Genomic DNA, 6,134 nt, shown 5'->3' on the forward strand with positions numbered 1-6,134 from the left:
TGTCTTTAGGTGGAAGAGGGCTTAAAAGTTCATTTTTTCCTTCCCTGCTCGATTTCAGTGTGTTAATTTCACTAACAAAAGTATTTTCCGTTTCTCTGTAACAACAAAACCGCTTAGGTAATTTGTGACCATAGAATTAGAGCAATACAGCTAAACTAATATATATGCAATGGTTTCATTATGCATAAGAGCAGGCACTCTTTACTTTGCAGCCCAAAACACACAAAGCACCCATTAGAATGAAGAGGCCTGTGATGTCTCTTCATGTGCAGAGTGTAAAGGTACATGAATGTCCTTGCTTGTTGGCATTTAATTTACCAGTTGCCTCTGTAGTGGAGCCTTGGCAGATTCAGCTTGAATCTGAAAGACAGGCTGTCATACTGAGAGTCTGCTGCCTACTGCTGAAATTGAGAGGCTTGGCAGATATGCAAACAGTAACTGGGTTTGAGTTGTTTTGATTACAAGTTAAACAGAAAGTCATTGGCAGGGCCAATATAAATCTGCTGAGGTTTTTTGGCAAAATCTGTGGAGGTATTTCTATAGATTCTGCAGAATTCTGTAGCACCTTGATTTCACATCAAAGAATGTCCACCTCTGAACCCGTTCTGCGGATAAATGTGTCAGAAACGTGAGTGAACATGTTTAAGTCGCTGAGAGCTTCCAGATTCAGAAATATAAAGCACATTAACAACATGCTGTACCACACCACCTTTGTACAGTTGATAAATTGTGAAACCAAATGTTTCACTGAAGTTCAGGTGGATTTTTGGAGAAGTAAATTAAGGTAAGTTATAAACAGCTGGAACAGGAAGGCAAAATAAATTTTAATGAAAATTTCAGATGAGCAAATGAGAAAAAAATTATTGGATCATGTCCTGAAATCAGCTTTTTGAAAATTTGAAATCAGAAAATTCAAATTCATTGAAATGCTGAGATATTTCACCAATATGTTTTTTATCACATTAATCAAGATTTTCTGAAGCTGCTTCCTGCATGGCATGCAGTGCTTTAACAGTGGTTCGATATGGTACAATTAAGTCTGAAACTGGCTTTTTTCTCCCCTTTTTCAATAACTTTGCCTGAAACACCTTATTTGACTAAATATCCAGACCTGATAAAATCCAAATGCTCATCCCAGATTTATTTCTTTACAGAGTTTGTCTCCCTGCCTAATCTGCAATGCTGAGTTGATAAAAGTAACACAAACTGACATTGTATAAGCAAAAAAAGGAGTGTGTAAACTTTAATTATATGCACTTTTATAGTGCAACCTCTGCTCAATTCTAACTTAGTGTTTTGAACACTAACCCATCCTTTAATAAAATTGCCTTGCAATTTTAAGGCAAAACCACATTACTTTTGGAGGGAGGGAAAAGAGTACATATAATTGTCGCTCCCATTGTTTCTGTCTGACTGGCTGTAGACAGGTTTCTGTAAGGCTGGCTAGCAACAATACATTGATTTACAGAGGCAAGAATATCTTCACAATTCAAAGGGCTAAGACACCTTTATTTGAAAACTGAGAATCTGCAAAATGTGGTAAAGTTCTTGGAAAGGACCCAAATGTATGGAGCCTTTTTCTCTTTTTTTTTCTTTCTTTTTTTTTTTTTCCCCTTTCTCTACTTGTATCAGCTACTTTGCCTGTTACAGCCTTCTAGGCAGGAAAAAAATGCTACCTTTGAATTTGCACAAATTATTACATACCTCATGCTAAATTTTACAAGAACCTAATTTGAGCAAATTGATTAGAATATGAACATTGCTATCTAAATGCTCTTTATTTTCAGTTCTGACAAGCTGAAAAAGCACATTATTTTCCTGTGAGAAGTAAATGTTTGTTTTCTTTGGAAATTACTCCACTGATATTCTCTTTCTCATACTCAATGTCCCTTTTCCTTGAGCAAACAGAAAGAGTTTATATGAATGGATCATATTTCACTCTGGTTAATGGATAACAATAGCATTTTAGGAATTTCATTTTCAGATTCAGGTTGAAAATATATACTGACTTTTTGCCTTTTTTTTTGTTGCTTTTTACCATTCCATATACTTCTCTTCAAAAAAAGTGAATTTAGGAAGCTTTAAGCAGCATACTCACCAAATACTGCAACCCGATGCAAATTTTTAGAGAATGCTTACAAATGTCAAATCCCTCTGAAAGTGATATACTTTATTACTGTTCTTTCTTATAATACAAACATTTCAGTGCAGCTCGGAGCTTATTTTTCAAAATATACAGGATTTTGATATATGGACAACAGGAGAATATGTATTTTAGATATAATGCCATAAGTGCTCAAAAGTTATTTCTGAGCTGATTTAACATGGAAAATCTCCAGGTAGATTAATTTTATAGGCTGCTTTTATGGATGTAACATTTCAAGATGAGAAAGCCGTGCTTCTGAAATTTAGTTTCGGCAGATTTCATTGGCACCTCCATCTCCATCTTTTATTACCTTAAAGTTGAAATTTAATCTCTCTCCTTTTTTTTCTTTTTTCTTTTTTTCCCCCCTTTTTTTTATCCCCCCGATTTTTACTTAATTACTTACTGAAATCGCTGGGCCTGTATTTTTGCTCACAGTTTCTGTTGTGTCCATTGCTGTCTAACTACTTACATTCTGAAGGAAGAAACAAAATAATTACAAAAGAGGCACTTAAATAGGTATGCTTAGAAATTACAAGGCCTGTGATGTAGAAGATTTTTACTGTGGCAGGCATCTATAGAAGGAAGTTAAGCAAATGTACCCCAAAAATGTACCCCAAAAATGTACCCCAAAACCCTCTTTCCAAATGGCTGAGTTAATTACAGTGGTAAGAGCAAGTTGCCCCAAACCCAGCTGCAGTATTGTGGTAAAGGCAGAGCTTGAAACTGCAGCCCTTGCACACAAAAAACTTCTGAAACGTGACTTTTTAAAGAAACACCTATTTGTAACATTGCCAACAGGGTCTGTGTTGCAGTGAAAGGAGAATGTGGCTTATACACAAACATGTTTAGTAATGTTTCTGCATGACTCTTAACATGGATTCAATACACACTTCATAAATGTGCATAGAAAAAACCTGTGAACAATGGTGCACATTTTGTAACCTGTATATTTTCCTGTTTCTGAAACATAGCATCACAACTGCATGTGGAAAGTGACTCTCATGCGTGTGTTAAGGATGCTTTATAAACCTCAGTACCTCAGCCATTTGGTTGGTTGTTGTTACTATTATTTGTTTCTTTGACTGTTCTTTGTTTCTTTTCTGACCTGATGGCCTGAAAAAATTGCTAAAAAAGGAAGAATGTGTTTTTTAGACTTCAGGAGTGCAGGTTAAGGGAAAGAAAAAGAAGCATTTAAATCAGAAAATGTGTGTGTTGTGCCTTTGAGTATGTGTTTGTGTGTGTGTATGCATGTGCATGTTCAGAAATTCACAAACTGACACTTTCAGGCTATGATCTCAGTTTTTATGACTGAATTGCATACCTTAAAAATTGGTCTAGCTAATATAAATGCTAAGAAAATCTCAACAATTGTGGTGCCTACTGTAATAAAATTCTCTTTGAGAGAATGACAGAGATACAAAACACTAAACAATGATGATTTCCTCACTACCAATGCAATTGCATAAATTAGGTGTGCATTAAGTTCCCAATGATTTATAGCAGTTGAAACTTACAAAAAATGATTACATTTGATGTTTCTTTATAAAATACAAAAAAAGCTGATGCTTAGTCTCAGAGTGGTTAAAAGAAGCAGGAGATAAATCTAGATTATAGAATTTGTTTTATAGAGATTTTTGCATACCTCATATACATTCTTCTGCAAATTTTCTTTAAAGATATATTTCATTAGTCAAACTTGCACATACTATTTGTTAGTTTGGAAAAAACTATTTTTTTCTCCTCTTGCCCTCCTTACTTCTAACCTATTAGTGGAAGTGGCATTTTATTGATTAGACATTTAATAACAATATTATTTTATATTTTCTCAAATGTTTAACTGTTTGCATTGTAGGTGGTGTAAAGGTCCCTAAGAATGGTACAGCTGAAATGGGAGGATGAAGAAATGTATTGGCTATGACAAGAAGAAGTAATTGCTTTTCCTCAAAGGATCAGATGTGGTATAGTTGTTTGAAAAACAATCTAAACAACATTTTGTTCACCATTGATTTTAAAAGCATTAAAATTAGTTTTTATGCAGCTATACTCATTAAGCTTTTATGTATACTGTGTAGGGTGAATAGTTAAGAAGCAATAAAGCATTCTGCAGTAAAATATACTTTGCCAGTTGTCAGAAGAAATAAAATACATAGATTGGGAATGTTTGTTTCCTGTGGAATATTGCGATATTTGCCGTGTTAATTACAATCCAAATAAAGCTATTTTATTTGTGTATTTTAAACAGCCCTGTAGCTGTAGATGGCTAATACAACTGTTATTGAAAGTGTTGTGTTTGGGGGTAGTGTGTTCATACTGATGAGAAACAATCATCAGCTACATATATCCCAACAATTCTTGCATTCTAAAAATAAATCTTCTCTTAGAATTGGTGTTCCAAAGTCTAATTGTAAATTTTAGCCTCAAAAACCAAACGAAAGTGTCATGCTGTGCAATTTTCTTCTCTTTAGTTCCTCATGTCAGTATCTGCATTCATACACAAACTAGTTCCCCTAATTTCACTGAAGTAGTTAACAATTTATTAGAAAAGGAAATAGTCTGGAAAACAGCAACAGTCTAGTGCCCAAGGAAAGGAAACCTATTTGGTTATTACTTGGAAGAGCATAACCATTTATTTTGTTTCTCAAAAATGAAGAGAGGAGTATGTGTACACTACAACAACATGCCATCAGAGAGAATAATGCATATAAAAATGAATTCCTGTTATTGTGTTCAGGTGTGTTTGTGAATAAAAAATGGAATTTTGAAAAGTCAATTAAAATGCATTTAAATTCTTTAACACCGGAATTCTTTAATGTGAAAAATTTTTCTAGACAGTTTGTCAGTATCGCTGTAAGCACTGTGCTGTGATCAGAACTGGTTTCCCCCACCTATGACTGTTAGATGGCTCAGAAATGCATTACACCTTCCTGTTTCAAATGAGGAGACCACTCTTGAAAACATGGAAGTACTTATAAAGTAAATAACCTTTAATTAAATATCATTGTCTAGCATTAATCTTTATAGCTCTGTTCCCTATGGAAATAAAAGTGGATATTCAATTTGTTTTGATTATGCATGAATTTTAACAGAAATGTTGTTTCTATATTGCTGTGTTCTTCAAGAAAGCAGCATATTTGTGTCGGCATAAGCCATTAAGAAGACAGTTCCTCATTAATGTGAAATAAGAGTGACTCATTTCTGTTGTATATAAATAGATTGACATTTAGAAAGATTAATTATTATTTTTAAGAATAAACATCAATTCATATGTGGCTGGTGTAACCTTCCCGTTCAGTCTGAAATCCCAGTTATTTTCAGAGTTAACTGTAAAGTGAAATACAAAGTATTTCTATTGTTAAATAGGTATTGTTTGTGGTACCTGCTGATTTCAGGGATGTTTAGTTGCACAAATGAAGATACACTTTTCTCCTTAACTAGGATTTGCGTAGTGGTTCTTTACGTAGATGCACAAGACAGACCAGGGACACATACTTAAATCCTGCTTCTGTAACATCTTGAAAACAAACTCCATTCAGAAGGGTATCTTCAGCCTCATACAGTTTCATTCATCTTTTCCATCTTCACTTAGGATAATTTTGTGACAGCCAGGTCAGGAAAGTCCACTAAATTCTATCTCAGTGCTGGGTCACAGTACCAGGGTACACCCCATGTCATCAGACTCTTGCAGCACCCACTAACAGGTCTTCTGCTTTTGGCAAACAGAATTTAATCTGTTCTTGGTGAAAATACACCCTTTAGTGCTGAGCTAATGCTGTCTCCTGTGCTAACCATGGATGAGGGATAAACAAAGAGGAAAAGGATGGTCTTTCCAGCTCTTCAGTACTGGAGTAGTTTTTGCTCTGGCCTCTAACAGTGAAGTGAGGAAGGCAAGTTTCATGGTGAATAAGGAGGAAGACCATAATCTCTGTAATAATGCTCTGCCTAACATGGTCTGAGGATGTTTGTCCTCAGTGCAGTAAACACTGGATGT

The 6,134-nt window shown here is 34.8% G+C and overlaps 1 long non-coding RNA gene across 3 annotated transcripts in view; it reads left to right on the forward strand.

The window, feature by feature from the left end:
* Positions 1 to 5,325, forward strand: part of LOC131585475 (uncharacterized) — a 97,297-nt gene extending 91,972 nt beyond the window's left edge. For all 3 annotated transcript variants that reach the window (XR_009278957.1, XR_009278954.1, XR_009278956.1), the window contains one exon: positions 3,999 to 5,325. This is a non-coding gene — a long non-coding RNA (uncharacterized LOC131585475). The remainder of the gene's footprint in view (positions 1 to 3,998) is intronic.
* The last annotated feature ends 809 nt before the right edge of the window (positions 5,326 to 6,134 follow it).

The sequence above is a fragment of the Poecile atricapillus genome, chromosome 1 (assembly GCF_030490865.1).
Source record: "Poecile atricapillus isolate bPoeAtr1 chromosome 1, bPoeAtr1.hap1, whole genome shotgun sequence".
NCBI lineage: Eukaryota > Metazoa > Chordata > Aves > Passeriformes > Paridae > Poecile > Poecile atricapillus.